Source organism: Ambystoma mexicanum, chromosome 5p (genome assembly GCF_040938575.1).
Source record: "Ambystoma mexicanum isolate Mex_15411 chromosome 5p, UKY_AmexF1_1, whole genome shotgun sequence".
Lineage (NCBI taxonomy): Eukaryota > Metazoa > Chordata > Amphibia > Caudata > Ambystomatidae > Ambystoma > Ambystoma mexicanum.
This window is the reverse complement of record NC_090930.1, coordinates 716022293-716039339: the sequence shown is the minus strand read 5'-3', so window position 1 is coordinate 716039339 and position 17047 is coordinate 716022293. Positions and strand designations below refer to the sequence as shown.

The 17047-nt window shown below is 54.4% G+C and overlaps 15 non-coding genes across 15 annotated transcripts; 7 read left to right on the top strand and 8 right to left on the bottom strand.

Moving 5' to 3' along the window:
* Nucleotides 1–25: 25 nt before the first annotated feature.
* On the bottom strand, nt 26–97 carry TRNAE-CUC (transfer RNA glutamic acid (anticodon CUC)). The gene has a single exon. It is a non-coding gene; the product is annotated as a tRNA-Glu (tRNA).
* Nucleotides 98–991: 894 nt separating this feature from the next.
* TRNAL-UAA (transfer RNA leucine (anticodon UAA)) lies at nt 992–1074 on the top strand. Its single transcript has one exon. It is a non-coding gene; the product is annotated as a tRNA-Leu (tRNA).
* Nucleotides 1075–1989: 915 nt separating this feature from the next.
* On the bottom strand, nt 1990–2061 carry TRNAE-CUC (transfer RNA glutamic acid (anticodon CUC)). Its single transcript has one exon. It is a non-coding gene; the product is annotated as a tRNA-Glu (tRNA).
* A 1296-nt stretch (nt 2062–3357) lies between these two features.
* TRNAL-UAA (transfer RNA leucine (anticodon UAA)) lies at nt 3358–3440 on the top strand. The gene has a single exon. It is a non-coding gene; the product is annotated as a tRNA-Leu (tRNA).
* A 2255-nt stretch (nt 3441–5695) lies between these two features.
* TRNAL-UAA (transfer RNA leucine (anticodon UAA)) lies at nt 5696–5778 on the top strand. Its single transcript has one exon. It is a non-coding gene; the product is annotated as a tRNA-Leu (tRNA).
* Nucleotides 5779–6682: 904 nt separating this feature from the next.
* TRNAE-CUC (transfer RNA glutamic acid (anticodon CUC)) lies at nt 6683–6754 on the bottom strand. The gene has a single exon. It is a non-coding gene; the product is annotated as a tRNA-Glu (tRNA).
* A 340-nt stretch (nt 6755–7094) lies between these two features.
* Nucleotides 7095–7166, bottom strand: TRNAE-CUC (transfer RNA glutamic acid (anticodon CUC)). Its single transcript has one exon. It is a non-coding gene; the product is annotated as a tRNA-Glu (tRNA).
* An 894-nt stretch (nt 7167–8060) lies between these two features.
* Nucleotides 8061–8143, top strand: TRNAL-UAA (transfer RNA leucine (anticodon UAA)). Its single transcript has one exon. It is a non-coding gene; the product is annotated as a tRNA-Leu (tRNA).
* A 904-nt stretch (nt 8144–9047) lies between these two features.
* Nucleotides 9048–9119, bottom strand: TRNAE-CUC (transfer RNA glutamic acid (anticodon CUC)). Its single transcript has one exon. It is a non-coding gene; the product is annotated as a tRNA-Glu (tRNA).
* Nucleotides 9120–10415: 1296 nt separating this feature from the next.
* TRNAL-UAA (transfer RNA leucine (anticodon UAA)) lies at nt 10416–10498 on the top strand. Its single transcript has one exon. It is a non-coding gene; the product is annotated as a tRNA-Leu (tRNA).
* A 2255-nt stretch (nt 10499–12753) lies between these two features.
* Nucleotides 12754–12836, top strand: TRNAL-UAA (transfer RNA leucine (anticodon UAA)). The gene has a single exon. It is a non-coding gene; the product is annotated as a tRNA-Leu (tRNA).
* Nucleotides 12837–13740: 904 nt separating this feature from the next.
* Nucleotides 13741–13812, bottom strand: TRNAE-CUC (transfer RNA glutamic acid (anticodon CUC)). Its single transcript has one exon. It is a non-coding gene; the product is annotated as a tRNA-Glu (tRNA).
* A 340-nt stretch (nt 13813–14152) lies between these two features.
* Nucleotides 14153–14224, bottom strand: TRNAE-CUC (transfer RNA glutamic acid (anticodon CUC)). The gene has a single exon. It is a non-coding gene; the product is annotated as a tRNA-Glu (tRNA).
* An 894-nt stretch (nt 14225–15118) lies between these two features.
* Nucleotides 15119–15201, top strand: TRNAL-UAA (transfer RNA leucine (anticodon UAA)). The gene has a single exon. It is a non-coding gene; the product is annotated as a tRNA-Leu (tRNA).
* Nucleotides 15202–16116: 915 nt separating this feature from the next.
* On the bottom strand, nt 16117–16188 carry TRNAE-CUC (transfer RNA glutamic acid (anticodon CUC)). Its single transcript has one exon. It is a non-coding gene; the product is annotated as a tRNA-Glu (tRNA).
* Nucleotides 16189–17047: the final 859 nt, after the last annotated feature.

The following is a 17047-nucleotide window of genomic DNA, read 5'->3' as shown; positions in this document are numbered from 1 at the left end:
AAATGTCAGTTGTTAAAAGAGCTCCTTCCCTGACCGGGAATCGAACCCGGGCCGCGGCGGTGAGAGCGCCGAATCCTAACCACTAGACCACCACGGACGGTGGGTGCACCCCGTTGCGTGTCGCTCAGATGGTGGCGTCCGAGTCCAAAGGCTGAGGGCCTCTGCTACAATGGGCACCAGTGCCTGCAGGTCTTCGGGGGCCGTTTCTGCTAATAAATAAAGAAATAAAGAAATAAAGAAAGAAAGAAAGAAAGAAAACAAAAACACTTGTGATGGTCTGCGAAAAGGGGAGCTTAGAGATTGAAGACAGCATCACTTTGGGAACGTTTGCGCTTTCACTTCCAAGCGCTGATATTCCTGTCTTGCTCTCCTGAAAGGACAGCCTTCCTCGCTATGAGCTTTTGTGGGTCAGTGCTGAAGCTCCCCCTAGAGGCTGCCGCTGAAGATGCACACTCACAACTAACCCTCCTTAGGAGAACTGCTTCGTGGGAGAGCACGTTTATTAAAAGGCGGCAGGCCATGATTGCCTGCGAGACACAGCAGGGTTACCATGCAGAGTTCAAAGGGGGCTTTGCTTGTACAGCAAGTGCCGGAGGGCAAGAAGGGATGACATAGGAGCTGCCCTTTTTTCGGGCTCGCACACCAAGGCCTGCACCAGCCTTCGAGGCTCAGCCTGCCTCTGGACTGCCCTAGACCACCTTTACTCAAAGCACACACCCTGGTCGGGGACTCGAAGCCAGGCCCGTGGCAGTGAAAGCACCAAATCCTCACCACTAGGCCACCGGGGAAACGACTGCAGCACCCGGGAGGTTTCCGCAACCGTACTTGCAGTCAGCTGGAGGCTATTGTAATGCTGTTAAGTGAGAGACGTTTGCCGCTCGCAAGCCAATTCCATCCAACCTCCTGCAGGGGGCACTCTGGGCTGGTTTTCCACTTGTTCGCCTGCTGCTGAAACAGCAAAGATTCAATTCGAAGCCCTTTGCAGCAGCTCACCAGGATGGCCGAGTGGTTAAGGCGTTGGACTTAAGATCCAATGGACAAGTGTCCGCGTGGGTTCGAGCCCCACTCCTGGTACAGGTTTTTACTCTTCTTACCTAAATGCGGCAGCAGCTTCGCACAAGCCCTTTCCTGCTGTCTGTAGGCAGTGCCCCTACCTCAAAGCCCTGAGGCTTGAGTTCACCTGAAAAGAGCAACAAGGAATCGTTGCCCGTAGACTCTTTTCCTGGAAAACCTTTGCATTTTTGTACCATGTCCCTCGCATCCCAAGCTTAAGCCGCCAAAGTTGGCAGAGCTTGTGCAACCCCGCCAACAGCCCTACCACCCCAAAAGAAAATTGGGCAGGGATTCCCGCCTCCGCTTCCTCACGGCTTCCGAAACGGGCTTCCAAACGGGCGATGCCCTGACGGGTCAGCCAGTCACCGTCTAGGCCCGGTACACCCCTGTGAATAATAGAGCGTCCAACCTCAAATCAGGCTACAGGGCCCTTCAGCCCATAGAAGGAGAACCTGTCAACAAACGGGGCGAGGGCAATGCTCGGGCCCCTTGCGAAGCCTTTGCCAAGCTCCAAAGGCTGCACTTTCCCAGCAGACCACAGCTCTGTATGCAAATCAAGCAGCTACGACCCCTCCCTCCCCTGCTTTTCTCCTCCAAACCGGTACGCAACCATTTCTGCAGCCCTCTGCCCCAGGGTCCCGGGCAAGGTCTTGGTCTGATGAGGCTAGGGATGGTGGGCGAGCTCGGCTTTGGCAGGGCGACAGGACTAATATTTTCTCTACAGCTTTGGAAGAAAGAAAGCTTCCTTTTTGGGGCACAGGCCCACTTCTAGCGGCGACAGCTTCCGGTAAGGGACCATGCTGAAAAGATGCTTGGAGTTACCGCCAGGGGAGCCACGCCGCTATTGCCTGTGAGTGAAGCTACATTTGAAAGAAATATTTTTTGAGACGCAGTTGTTTGAATTTCTGTAAAAATGTCATTCAGTAAAAGCCTCTCTTCCCTGACCGGGAATCGAACCCGGGCCGCGGCGGTGAGAGCGCCGAATCCTAACCACTAGACCACCAGGGAGACCGCTGGACAGCTCGGGAAGGCCGGGCAGTGGTGTCCGAGTGCACAATGCCTGCAGGTGCCTCAAAGGCCAGTCCATTGGGGGACTGGGAAGAGAGGGGGAGGGCCGAGCAGATAGGTTCTCTCCAGCGGTGAAAAAGGAAGCTGCCTTTTTTGCGTCAAGGGCAGTCTTTCCGCAGCGACAGGAGAATGAATGGGACTCTGCCATAAACACGTTTTGCGTCGCGCTGAGGGCACTTCCTCCATTTTGTGCACGCAAATCTGCATCTGGGAGCAAGATTTCCGGTCGCCAGTTAACTGCATTGCTGTAAATAAAAATGTCAGTTGTTAAAAGAGCTCCTTCCCTGACCGGGAATCGAACCCGGGCCGCGGCGGTGAGAGCGGAATCCTAACCACTAGACCACCAGGGACGGTGGGTGCAACCCGTTGCGTGTCGCTCAGATGGTGGCGTCCGAGTCCAAAGGCTGAGGGCCTCTGCTACAATGGGCACCAGTGCCTGCAGGTCTTCGGGGGCCGTTTCTGCTAATAAATAAATAAATAAAGAAATAAAGAAAGAAAGAAAACAAAAACACTTGTGATGGTCTGCGAAAAGGGGAGCTTAGAGATTGAAGACAGCATCACTTTGGGAACGTTTGCGCTTTCACTTCCAAGCGCTGATATTCCTGTCTTGCTCTCCTGAAAGGACAGCCTTCCTCGCTATGAGCTTTTGTGGGTCAGTGCTGAAGCTCCCCCTAGAGGCTGCCGCTGAAGATGCACACTCACAACTAACCCTCCTTAGGAGAACTGCTTCGTGGGAGAGCACGTTTATTAAAAGGCGGCAGGCCATGATTGCCTGCGAGACACAGCAGGGTTACCATGCAGAGTTCAAAGGGGGCTTTGCTTGTACAGCAAGTGCCGGAGGGCAAGAAGGGATGACATAGGAGCTGCCCTTTTTTCGGGCTCGCACACCAAGGCCTGCACCAGCCTTCGAGGCTCAGCCTGCCTCTGGACTGCCCTAGACCACCTTTACTCAAAGCACACACTCTGGTCGGGGACTCGAAGCCAGGCCCGTGGCAGTGAAAGCACCAAATCCTCACCACTAGGCCACCGGGGAAACGACTGCAGCACCCGGGAGGTTTCCGCAACCGTACTTGCAGTCAGCTGGAGGCTATTGTAATGCTGTTAAGTGAGAGACGTTTGCCGCTCGCAAGCCAATTCCATCCAACCTCCTGCAGGGGGCACTCTGGGCTGGTTTTCCACTTGTTCGCCTGCTGCTGAAACAGCAAAGATTCAATTCGAAGCCCTTTGCAGCAGCTCACCAGGATGGCCGAGTGGTTAAGGCGTTGGACTTAAGATCCAATGGACAAGTGTCCGCGTGGGTTCGAGCCCCACTCCTGGTACAGGTTTTTACTCTTCTTACCTAAATGCGGCAGCAGCTTCGCACAAGCCCTTTCCTGCTGTCTGTAGGCAGTGCCCCTACCTCAAAGCCCTGAGGCTTGAGTTCACCTGAAAAGAGCAACAAGGAATCGTTGCCCGTAGACTCTTTTCCTGGAAAACCTTTGCATTTTTGTACCATGTCCCTCGCATCCCAAGCTTAAGCCGCCAAAGTTGGCAGAGCTTGTGCAACCCCGCCAACAGCCCTACCACCCCAAAAGAAAATTGGGCAGGGATTCCCGCCTCCGCTTCCGAAACGGGCTTCCAAACGGGCGATGCCCTGACGGGTCAGCCAGTCACCGTCTAGGCCCGGTACACCCCTGTGAATAATAGAGCGTCCAACCTCAAATCAGGCTACAGGGCCCTTCAGCCCATAGAAGGAGAACCTGTCAACAAACGGGGCGAGGGCAATGCTCGGGCCCCTTGCGAAGCCTTTGCCAAGCTCCAAAGGCTGCACTTTCCCAGCAGACCACAGCTCTGTATGCAAATCAAGCAGCTACGACCCCTCCCTCCCCTGCTTTTCTCCTCCAAACCGGTACGCAACCATTTCTGCAGCCCTCTGCCCCAGGGTCCCGGGCAAGGTCTTGGTCTGATGAGGCTAGGGATGGTGGGCGAGCTCGGCTTTGGCAGGGCGACAGGACTAATATTTTCTCTACAGCTTTGGAAGAAAGAAAGCTTCCTTTTTGGGGCACAGGCCCACTTCTAGCGGCGACAGCTTCCGTAAGGGACCATGCTGAAAAGATGCTTGGAGTTACCGCCAGGGGAGCCACGCCGCTATTGCCTGTGAGTGAAGCTACATTTGAAAGAAATATTTTTTGAGACGCAGTTGTTTGAATTTCTGTAAAAATGTCATTCAGTAAAAGCCTCTCTTCCCTGACCGGGAATCGAACCCGGGCCGCGGCGGTCCGAATCCTAACCACTAGACCACCAGGGAGACCGCTGGACAGCTCGGGAAGGCCGGGCAGTGGTGTCCGAGTGCACAATGCCTGCAGGTGCCTCAAAGGCCAGTCCATTGGGGGACTGGGAAGAGAGGGGGAGGGCCGAGCAGATAGGTTCTCTCCAGCGGTGAAAAAGGAAGCTGCCTTTTTTGCGTCAAGGGCAGTCTTTCCGCAGCGACAGGAGAATGAATGGGACTCTGCCATAAACACGTTTTGCGTCGCGCTGAGGGCACTTCCTCCATTTTGTGCACGCAAATCTGCATCTGGGAGCAAGATTTCCGGTCGCCAGTTAACTGCATTGCTGTAAATAAAAATGTCAGTTGTTAAAAGAGCTCCTTCCCTGACCGGGAATCGAACCCGGGCCTAACCACTAGACCACCCGGGACGGTGGGTGCACTCCGTTGCGTGTCGCTCAGATGGTGGCGTCCGAGTCCAAAGGCTGAGGGCCTCTGCTACAATGGGCACCAGTGCCTGCAGGTCTTCGGGGGCCGTTTCTGCTAATAAATAAATAAATAAATAAAGAAATAAAGAAAGAAAGAAAGAAAGAAAACAAAAACACTTGTGATGGTCTGCGAAAAGGGGAGCTTAGAGATTGAAGACAGCATCACTTTGGGAACGTTTGCGCTTTCACTTCCAAGCGCTGATATTCCTGTCTTGCTCTCCTGAAAGGACAGCCTTCCTCGCTATGAGCTTTTGTGGGTCAGTGCTGAAGCTCCCCCTAGAGGCTGCCGCTGAAGATGCACACTCACAACTAACCCTCCTTAGGAGAACTGCTTCGTGGGAGAGCACGTTTATTAAAAGGCGGCAGGCCATGATTGCCTGCGAGACACAGCAGGGTTACCATGCAGAGTTCAAAGGGGGCTTTGCTTGTACAGCAAGTGCCGGAGGGCAAGAAGGGATGACATAGGAGCTGCCCTTTTTTCGGGCTCGCACACCAAGGCCTGCACCAGCCTTCGAGGCTCAGCCTGCCTCTGGACTGCCCTAGACCACCTTTACTCAAAGCACACACTCTGGTCGGGGACTCGAAGCCAGGCCCGTGGCAGTGAAAGCACCAAATCCTCACCACTAGGCCACCGGGGAAACGACTGCAGCACCCGGGAGGTTTCCGCAACCGTACTTGCAGTCAGCTGGAGGCTATTGTAATGCTGTTAAGTGAGAGACGTTTGCCGCTCGCAAGCCAATTCCATCCAACCTCCTGCAGGGGGCACTCTGGGCTGGTTTTCCACTTGTTCGCCTGCTGCTGAAACAGCAAAGATTCAATTCGAAGCCCTTTGCAGCAGCTCACCAGGATGGCCGAGTGGTTAAGGCGTTGGACTTAAGATCCAATGGACAAGTGTCCGCGTGGGTTCGAGCCCCACTCCTGGTACAGGTTTTTACTCTTCTTACCTAAATGCGGCAGCAGCTTCGCACAAGCCCTTTCCTGCTGTCTGTAGGCAGTGCCCCTACCTCAAAGCCCTGAGGCTTGAGTTCACCTGAAAAGAGCAACAAGGAATCGTTGCCCGTAGACTCTTTTCCTGGAAAACCTTTGCATTTTTGTACCATGTCCCTCGCATCCCAAGCTTAAGCCGCCAAAGTTGGCAGAGCTTGTGCAACCCCGCCAACAGCCCTACCACCCCAAAAGAAAATTGGGCAGGGATTCCCGCCTCCGCTTCCGAAACGGGCTTCCAAACGGGCGATGCCCTGACGGGTCAGCCAGTCACCGTCTAGGCCCGGTACACCCCTGTGAATAATAGAGCGTCCAACCTCAAATCAGGCTACAGGGCCCTTCAGCCCATAGAAGGAGAACCTGTCAACAAACGGGGCGAGGGCAATGCTCGGGCCCCTTGCGAAGCCTTTGCCAAGCTCCAAAGGCTGCACTTTCCCAGCAGACCACAGCTCTGTATGCAAATCAAGCAGCTACGACCCCTCCCTCCCCTGCTTTTCTCCTCCAAACCGGTACGCAACCATTTCTGCAGCCCTCTGCCCCAGGGTCCCGGGCAAGGTCTTGGTCTGATGAGGCTAGGGATGGTGGGCGAGCTCGGCTTTGGCAGGGCGACAGGACTAATATTTTCTCTACAGCTTTGGAAGAAAGAAAGCTTCCTTTTTGGGGCACAGGCCCACTTCTAGCGGCGACAGCTTCCGGTAAGGGACCATGCTGAAAAGATGCTTGGAGTTACCGCCAGGGGAGCCACGCCGCTATTGCCTGTGAGTGAAGCTACATTTGAAAGAAATATTTTTTGAGACGCAGTTGTTTGAATTTCTGTAAAAATGTCATTCAGTAAAAGCCTCTCTTCCCTGACCGGGAATCGAACCCGGGCCGCGGCGGTGAGAGCGCCGAATCCTAACCACTAGACCACCAGGGAGACCGCTGGACAGCTCGGGAAGGCCGGGCAGTGGTGTCCGAGTGCACAATGCCTGCAGGTGCCTCAAAGGCCAGTCCATTGGGGGACTGGGAAGAGAGGGGGAGGGCCGAGCAGATAGGTTCTCTCCAGCGGTGAAAAAGGAAGCTGCCTTTTTTGCGTCAAGGGCAGTCTTTCCGCAGCGACAGGAGAATGAATGGGACTCTGCCATAAACACGTTTTGCGTCGCGCTGAGGGCACTTCCTCCATTTTGTGCACGCAAATCTGCATCTGGGAGCAAGATTTCCGGTCGCCAGTTAACTGCATTGCTGTAAATAAAAATGTCAGTTGTTAAAAGAGCTCCTTCCCTGACCGGGAATCGAACCCGGGCCGCGGCGGTGAGAGCGCCGAATCCTAACCACTAGACCACCACGGACGGTGGGTGCACCCCGTTGCGTGTCGCTCAGATGGTGGCGTCCGAGTCCAAAGGCTGAGGGCCTCTGCTACAATGGGCACCAGTGCCTGCAGGTCTTCGGGGGCCGTTTCTGCTAATAAATAAAGAAATAAAGAAATAAAGAAAGAAAGAAAGAAAGAAAACAAAAACACTTGTGATGGTCTGCGAAAAGGGGAGCTTAGAGATTGAAGACAGCATCACTTTGGGAACGTTTGCGCTTTCACTTCCAAGCGCTGATATTCCTGTCTTGCTCTCCTGAAAGGACAGCCTTCCTCGCTATGAGCTTTTGTGGGTCAGTGCTGAAGCTCCCCCTAGAGGCTGCCGCTGAAGATGCACACTCACAACTAACCCTCCTTAGGAGAACTGCTTCGTGGGAGAGCACGTTTATTAAAAGGCGGCAGGCCATGATTGCCTGCGAGACACAGCAGGGTTACCATGCAGAGTTCAAAGGGGGCTTTGCTTGTACAGCAAGTGCCGGAGGGCAAGAAGGGATGACATAGGAGCTGCCCTTTTTTCGGGCTCGCACACCAAGGCCTGCACCAGCCTTCGAGGCTCAGCCTGCCTCTGGACTGCCCTAGACCACCTTTACTCAAAGCACACACCCTGGTCGGGGACTCGAAGCCAGGCCCGTGGCAGTGAAAGCACCAAATCCTCACCACTAGGCCACCGGGGAAACGACTGCAGCACCCGGGAGGTTTCCGCAACCGTACTTGCAGTCAGCTGGAGGCTATTGTAATGCTGTTAAGTGAGAGACGTTTGCCGCTCGCAAGCCAATTCCATCCAACCTCCTGCAGGGGGCACTCTGGGCTGGTTTTCCACTTGTTCGCCTGCTGCTGAAACAGCAAAGATTCAATTCGAAGCCCTTTGCAGCAGCTCACCAGGATGGCCGAGTGGTTAAGGCGTTGGACTTAAGATCCAATGGACAAGTGTCCGCGTGGGTTCGAGCCCCACTCCTGGTACAGGTTTTTACTCTTCTTACCTAAATGCGGCAGCAGCTTCGCACAAGCCCTTTCCTGCTGTCTGTAGGCAGTGCCCCTACCTCAAAGCCCTGAGGCTTGAGTTCACCTGAAAAGAGCAACAAGGAATCGTTGCCCGTAGACTCTTTTCCTGGAAAACCTTTGCATTTTTGTACCATGTCCCTCGCATCCCAAGCTTAAGCCGCCAAAGTTGGCAGAGCTTGTGCAACCCCGCCAACAGCCCTACCACCCCAAAAGAAAATTGGGCAGGGATTCCCGCCTCCGCTTCCGAAACGGGCTTCCAAACGGGCGATGCCCTGACGGGTCAGCCAGTCACCGTCTAGGCCCGGTACACCCCTGTGAATAATAGAGCGTCCAACCTCAAATCAGGCTACAGGGCCCTTCAGCCCATAGAAGGAGAACCTGTCAACAAACGGGGCGAGGGCAATGCTCGGGCCCCTTGCGAAGCCTTTGCCAAGCTCCAAAGGCTGCACTTTCCCAGCAGACCACAGCTCTGTATGCAAATCAAGCAGCTACGACCCCTCCCTCCCCTGCTTTTCTCCTCCAAACCGGTACGCAACCATTTCTGCAGCCCTCTGCCCCAGGGTCCCGGGCAAGGTCTTGGTCTGATGAGGCTAGGGATGGTGGGCGAGCTCGGCTTTGGCAGGGCGACAGGACTAATATTTTCTCTACAGCTTTGGAAGAAAGAAAGCTTCCTTTTTGGGGCACAGGCCCACTTCTAGCGGCGACAGCTTCCGGTAAGGGACCATGCTGAAAAGATGCTTGGAGTTACCGCCAGGGGAGCCACGCCGCTATTGCCTGTGAGTGAAGCTACATTTGAAAGAAATATTTTTTGAGACGCAGTTGTTTGAATTTCTGTAAAAATGTCATTCAGTAAAAGCCTCTCTTCCCTGACCGGGAATCGAACCCGGGCCGCGGCGGTGAGAGCGCCGAATCCTAACCACTAGACCACCAGGGAGACCGCTGGACAGCTCGGGAAGGCCGGGCAGTGGTGTCCGAGTGCACAATGCCTGCAGGTGCCTCAAAGGCCAGTCCATTGGGGGACTGGGAAGAGAGGGGGAGGGCCGAGCAGATAGGTTCTCTCCAGCGGTGAAAAAGGAAGCTGCCTTTTTTGCGTCAAGGGCAGTCTTTCCGCAGCGACAGGAGAATGAATGGGACTCTGCCATAAACACGTTTTGCGTCGCGCTGAGGGCACTTCCTCCATTTTGTGCACGCAAATCTGCATCTGGGAGCAAGATTTCCGGTCGCCAGTTAACTGCATTGCTGTAAATAAAAATGTCAGTTGTTAAAAGAGCTCCTTCCCTGACCGGGAATCGAACCCGGGCCGCGGCGGTGAGAGCGGAATCCTAACCACTAGACCACCAGGGACGGTGGGTGCAACCCGTTGCGTGTCGCTCAGATGGTGGCGTCCGAGTCCAAAGGCTGAGGGCCTCTGCTACAATGGGCACCAGTGCCTGCAGGTCTTCGGGGGCCGTTTCTGCTAATAAATAAATAAATAAAGAAATAAAGAAAGAAAGAAAACAAAAACACTTGTGATGGTCTGCGAAAAGGGGAGCTTAGAGATTGAAGACAGCATCACTTTGGGAACGTTTGCGCTTTCACTTCCAAGCGCTGATATTCCTGTCTTGCTCTCCTGAAAGGACAGCCTTCCTCGCTATGAGCTTTTGTGGGTCAGTGCTGAAGCTCCCCCTAGAGGCTGCCGCTGAAGATGCACACTCACAACTAACCCTCCTTAGGAGAACTGCTTCGTGGGAGAGCACGTTTATTAAAAGGCGGCAGGCCATGATTGCCTGCGAGACACAGCAGGGTTACCATGCAGAGTTCAAAGGGGGCTTTGCTTGTACAGCAAGTGCCGGAGGGCAAGAAGGGATGACATAGGAGCTGCCCTTTTTTCGGGCTCGCACACCAAGGCCTGCACCAGCCTTCGAGGCTCAGCCTGCCTCTGGACTGCCCTAGACCACCTTTACTCAAAGCACACACTCTGGTCGGGGACTCGAAGCCAGGCCCGTGGCAGTGAAAGCACCAAATCCTCACCACTAGGCCACCGGGGAAACGACTGCAGCACCCGGGAGGTTTCCGCAACCGTACTTGCAGTCAGCTGGAGGCTATTGTAATGCTGTTAAGTGAGAGACGTTTGCCGCTCGCAAGCCAATTCCATCCAACCTCCTGCAGGGGGCACTCTGGGCTGGTTTTCCACTTGTTCGCCTGCTGCTGAAACAGCAAAGATTCAATTCGAAGCCCTTTGCAGCAGCTCACCAGGATGGCCGAGTGGTTAAGGCGTTGGACTTAAGATCCAATGGACAAGTGTCCGCGTGGGTTCGAGCCCCACTCCTGGTACAGGTTTTTACTCTTCTTACCTAAATGCGGCAGCAGCTTCGCACAAGCCCTTTCCTGCTGTCTGTAGGCAGTGCCCCTACCTCAAAGCCCTGAGGCTTGAGTTCACCTGAAAAGAGCAACAAGGAATCGTTGCCCGTAGACTCTTTTCCTGGAAAACCTTTGCATTTTTGTACCATGTCCCTCGCATCCCAAGCTTAAGCCGCCAAAGTTGGCAGAGCTTGTGCAACCCCGCCAACAGCCCTACCACCCCAAAAGAAAATTGGGCAGGGATTCCCGCCTCCGCTTCCGAAACGGGCTTCCAAACGGGCGATGCCCTGACGGGTCAGCCAGTCACCGTCTAGGCCCGGTACACCCCTGTGAATAATAGAGCGTCCAACCTCAAATCAGGCTACAGGGCCCTTCAGCCCATAGAAGGAGAACCTGTCAACAAACGGGGCGAGGGCAATGCTCGGGCCCCTTGCGAAGCCTTTGCCAAGCTCCAAAGGCTGCACTTTCCCAGCAGACCACAGCTCTGTATGCAAATCAAGCAGCTACAACCCCTCCCTCCCCTGCTTTTCTCCTCCAAACCGGTACGCAACCATTTCTGCAGCCCTCTGCCCCAGGGTCCCGGGCAAGGTCTTGGTCTGATGAGGCTAGGGATGGTGGGCGAGCTCGGCTTTGGCAGGGCGACAGGACTAATATTTTCTCTACAGCTTTGGAAGAAAGAAAGCTTCCTTTTTGGGGCACAGGCCCACTTCTAGCGGCGACAGCTTCCGTAAGGGACCATGCTGAAAAGATGCTTGGAGTTACCGCCAGGGGAGCCACGCCGCTATTGCCTGTGAGTGAAGCTACATTTGAAAGAAATATTTTTTGAGACGCAGTTGTTTGAATTTCTGTAAAAATGTCATTCAGTAAAAGCCTCTCTTCCCTGACCGGGAATCGAACCCGGGCCGCGGCGGTCCGAATCCTAACCACTAGACCACCAGGGAGACCGCTGGACAGCTCGGGAAGGCCGGGCAGTGGTGTCCGAGTGCACAATGCCTGCAGGTGCCTCAAAGGCCAGTCCATTGGGGGACTGGGAAGAGAGGGGGAGGGCCGAGCAGATAGGTTCTCTCCAGCGGTGAAAAAGGAAGCTGCCTTTTTTGCGTCAAGGGCAGTCTTTCCGCAGCGACAGGAGAATGAATGGGACTCTGCCATAAACACGTTTTGCGTCGCGCTGAGGGCACTTCCTCCATTTTGTGCACGCAAATCTGCATCTGGGAGCAAGATTTCCGGTCGCCAGTTAACTGCATTGCTGTAAATAAAAATGTCAGTTGTTAAAAGAGCTCCTTCCCTGACCGGGAATCGAACCCGGGCCTAACCACTAGACCACCCGGGACGGTGGGTGCACTCCGTTGCGTGTCGCTCAGATGGTGGCGTCTGAGTCCAAAGGCTGAGGGCCTCTGCTACAATGGGCACCAGTGCCTGCAGGTCTTCGGGGGCCGTTTCTGCTAATAAATAAATAAATAAATAAAGAAATAAAGAAAGAAAGAAAGAAAGAAAACAAAAACACTTGTGATGGTCTGCGAAAAGGGGAGCTTAGAGATTGAAGACAGCATCACTTTGGGAACGTTTGCGCTTTCACTTCCAAGCGCTGATATTCCTGTCTTGCTCTCCTGAAAGGACAGCCTTCCTCGCTATGAGCTTTTGTGGGTCAGTGCTGAAGCTCCCCCTAGAGGCTGCCGCTGAAGATGCACACTCACAACTAACCCTCCTTAGGAGAACTGCTTCGTGGGAGAGCACGTTTATTAAAAGGCGGCAGGCCATGATTGCCTGCGAGACACAGCAGGGTTACCATGCAGAGTTCAAAGGGGGCTTTGCTTGTACAGCAAGTGCCGGAGGGCAAGAAGGGATGACATAGGAGCTGCCCTTTTTTCGGGCTCGCACACCAAGGCCTGCATCAGCCTTCGAGGCTCAGCCTGCCTCTGGACTGCCCTAGACCACCTTTACTCAAAGCACACACTCTGGTCGGGGACTCGAAGCCAGGCCCGTGGCAGTGAAAGCACCAAATCCTCACCACTAGGCCACCGGGGAAACGACTGCAGCACCCGGGAGGTTTCCGCAACCGTACTTGCAGTCAGCTGGAGGCTATTGTAATGCTGTTAAGTGAGAGACGTTTGCCGCTCGCAAGCCAATTCCATCCAACCTCCTGCAGGGGGCACTCTGGGCTGGTTTTCCACTTGTTCGCCTGCTGCTGAAACAGCAAAGATTCAATTCGAAGCCCTTTGCAGCAGCTCACCAGGATGGCCGAGTGGTTAAGGCGTTGGACTTAAGATCCAATGGACAAGTGTCCGCGTGGGTTCGAGCCCCACTCCTGGTACAGGTTTTTACTCTTCTTACCTAAATGCGGCAGCAGCTTCGCACAAGCCCTTTCCTGCTGTCTGTAGGCAGTGCCCCTACCTCAAAGCCCTGAGGCTTGAGTTCACCTGAAAAGAGCAACAAGGAATCGTTGCCCGTAGACTCTTTTCCTGGAAAACCTTTGCATTTTTGTACCATGTCCCTCGCATCCCAAGCTTAAGCCGCCAAAGTTGGCAGAGCTTGTGCAACCCCGCCAACAGCCCTACCACCCCAAAAGAAAATTGGGCAGGGATTCCCGCCTCCGCTTCCGAAACGGGCTTCCAAACGGGCGATGCCCTGACGGGTCAGCCAGTCACCGTCTAGGCCCGGTACACCCCTGTGAATAATAGAGCGTCCAACCTCAAATCAGGCTACAGGGCCCTTCAGCCCATAGAAGGAGAACCTGTCAACAAACGGGGCGAGGGCAATGCTCGGGCCCCTTGCGAAGCCTTTGCCAAGCTCCAAAGGCTGCACTTTCCCAGCAGACCACAGCTCTGTATGCAAATCAAGCAGCTACGACCCCTCCCTCCCCTGCTTTTCTCCTCCAAACCGGTACGCAACCATTTCTGCAGCCCTCTGCCCCAGGGTCCCGGGCAAGGTCTTGGTCTGATGAGGCTAGGGATGGTGGGCGAGCTCGGCTTTGGCAGGGCGACAGGACTAATATTTTCTCTACAGCTTTGGAAGAAAGAAAGCTTCCTTTTTGGGGCACAGGCCCACTTCTAGCGGCGACAGCTTCCGGTAAGGGACCATGCTGAAAAGATGCTTGGAGTTACCGCCAGGGGAGCCACGCCGCTATTGCCTGTGAGTGAAGCTACATTTGAAAGAAATATTTTTTGAGACGCAGTTGTTTGAATTTCTGTAAAAATGTCATTCAGTAAAAGCCTCTCTTCCCTGACCGGGAATCGAACCCGGGCCGCGGCGGTGAGAGCGCCGAATCCTAACCACTAGACCACCAGGGAGACCGCTGGACAGCTCGGGAAGGCCGGGCAGTGGTGTCCGAGTGCACAATGCCTGCAGGTGCCTCAAAGGCCAGTCCATTGGGGGACTGGGAAGAGAGGGGGAGGGCCGAGCAGATAGGTTCTCTCCAGCGGTGAAAAAGGAAGCTGCCTTTTTTGCGTCAAGGGCAGTCTTTCCGCAGCGACAGGAGAATGAATGGGACTCTGCCATAAACACGTTTTGCGTCGCGCTGAGGGCACTTCCTCCATTTTGTGCACGCAAATCTGCATCTGGGAGCAAGATTTCCGGTCGCCAGTTAACTGCATTGCTGTAAATAAAAATGTCAGTTGTTAAAAGAGCTCCTTCCCTGACCGGGAATCGAACCCGGGCCGCGGCGGTGAGAGCGCCGAATCCTAACCACTAGACCACCACGGACGGTGGGTGCACCCCGTTGCGTGTCGCTCAGATGGTGGCGTCCGAGTCCAAAGGCTGAGGGCCTCTGCTACAATGGGCACCAGTGCCTGCAGGTCTTCGGGGGCCGTTTCTGCTAATAAATAAAGAAATAAAGAAATAAAGAAAGAAAGAAAGAAAGAAAACAAAAACACTTGTGATGGTCTGCGAAAAGGGGAGCTTAGAGATTGAAGACAGCATCACTTTGGGAACGTTTGCGCTTTCACTTCCAAGCGCTGATATTCCTGTCTTGCTCTCCTGAAAGGACAGCCTTCCTCGCTATGAGCTTTTGTGGGTCAGTGCTGAAGCTCCCCCTAGAGGCTGCCGCTGAAGATGCACACTCACAACTAACCCTCCTTAGGAGAACTGCTTCGTGGGAGAGCACGTTTATTAAAAGGCGGCAGGCCATGATTGCCTGCGAGACACAGCAGGGTTACCATGCAGAGTTCAAAGGGGGCTTTGCTTGTACAGCAAGTGCCGGAGGGCAAGAAGGGATGACATAGGAGCTGCCCTTTTTTCGGGCTCGCACACCAAGGCCTGCACCAGCCTTCGAGGCTCAGCCTGCCTCTGGACTGCCCTAGACCACCTTTACTCAAAGCACACACCCTGGTCGGGGACTCGAAGCCAGGCCCGTGGCAGTGAAAGCACCAAATCCTCACCACTAGGCCACCGGGGAAACGACTGCAGCACCCGGGAGGTTTCCGCAACCGTACTTGCAGTCAGCTGGAGGCTATTGTAATGCTGTTAAGTGAGAGACGTTTGCCGCTCGCAAGCCAATTCCATCCAACCTCCTGCAGGGGGCACTCTGGGCTGGTTTTCCACTTGTTCGCCTGCTGCTGAAACAGCAAAGATTCAATTCGAAGCCCTTTGCAGCAGCTCACCAGGATGGCCGAGTGGTTAAGGCGTTGGACTTAAGATCCAATGGACAAGTGTCCGCGTGGGTTCGAGCCCCACTCCTGGTACAGGTTTTTACTCTTCTTACCTAAATGCGGCAGCAGCTTCGCACAAGCCCTTTCCTGCTGTCTGTAGGCAGTGCCCCTACCTCAAAGCCCTGAGGCTTGAGTTCACCTGAAAAGAGCAACAAGGAATCGTTGCCCGTAGACTCTTTTCCTGGAAAACCTTTGCATTTTTGTACCATGTCCCTCGCATCCCAAGCTTAAGCCGCCAAAGTTGGCAGAGCTTGTGCAACCCCGCCAACAGCCCTACCACCCCAAAAGAAAATTGGGCAGGGATTCCCGCCTCCGCTTCCTCACGGCTTCCGAAACGGGCTTCCAAACGGGCGATGCCCTGACGGGTCAGCCAGTCACCGTCTAGGCCCGGTACACCCCTGTGAATAATAGAGCGTCCAACCTCAAATCAGGCTACAGGGCCCTTCAGCCCATAGAAGGAGAACCTGTCAACAAACGGGGCGAGGGCAATGCTCGGGCCCCTTGCGAAGCCTTTGCCAAGCTCCAAAGGCTGCACTTTCCCAGCAGACCACAGCTCTGTATGCAAATCAAGCAGCTACGACCCCTCCCTCCCCTGCTTTTCTCCTCCAAACCGGTACGCAACCATTTCTGCAGCCCTCTGCCCCAGGGTCCCGGGCAAGGTCTTGGTCTGATGAGGCTAGGGATGGTGGGCGAGCTCGGCTTTGGCAGGGCGACAGGACTAATATTTTCTCTACAGCTTTGGAAGAAAGAAAGCTTCCTTTTTGGGGCACAGGCCCACTTCTAGCGGCGACAGCTTCCGGTAAGGGACCATGCTGAAAAGATGCTTGGAGTTACCGCCAGGGGAGCCACGCCGCTATTGCCTGTGAGTGAAGCTACATTTGAAAGAAATATTTTTTGAGACGCAGTTGTTTGAATTTCTGTAAAAATGTCATTCAGTAAAAGCCTCTCTTCCCTGACCGGGAATCGAACCCGGGCCGCGGCGGTGAGAGCGCCGAATCCTAACCACTAGACCACCAGGGAGACCGCTGGACAGCTCGGGAAGGCCGGGCAGTGGTGTCCGAGTGCACAATGCCTGCAGGTGCCTCAAAGGCCAGTCCATTGGGGGACTGGGAAGAGAGGGGGAGGGCCGAGCAGATAGGTTCTCTCCAGCGGTGAAAAAGGAAGCTGCCTTTTTTGCGTCAAGGGCAGTCTTTCCGCAGCGACAGGAGAATGAATGGGACTCTGCCATAAACACGTTTTGCGTCGCGCTGAGGGCACTTCCTCCATTTTGTGCACGCAAATCTGCATCTGGGAGCAAGATTTCCGGTCGCCAGTTAACTGCATTGCTGTAAATAAAAATGTCAGTTGTTAAAAGAGCTCCTTCCCTGACCGGGAATCGAACCCGGGCCGCGGCGGTGAGAGCGGAATCCTAACCACTAGACCACCAGGGACGGTGGGTGCAACCCGTTGCGTGTCGCTCAGATGGTGGCGTCCGAGTCCAAAGGCTGAGGGCCTCTGCTACAATGGGCACCAGTGCCTGCAGGTCTTCGGGGGCCGTTTCTGCTAATAAATAAATAAATAAAGAAATAAAGAAAGAAAGAAAACAAAAACACTTGTGATGGTCTGCGAAAAGGGGAGCTTAGAGATTGAAGACAGCATCACTTTGGGAACGTTTGCGCTTTCACTTCCAAGCGCTGATATTCCTGTCTTGCTCTCCTGAAAGGACAGCCTTCCTCGCTATGAGCTTTTGTGGGTCAGTGCTGAAGCTCCCCCTAGAGGCTGCCGCTGAAGATGCACACTCACAACTAACCCTCCTTAGGAGAACTGCTTCGTGGGAGAGCACGTTTATTAAAAGGCGGCAGGCCATGATTGCCTGCGAGACACAGCAGGGTTACCATGC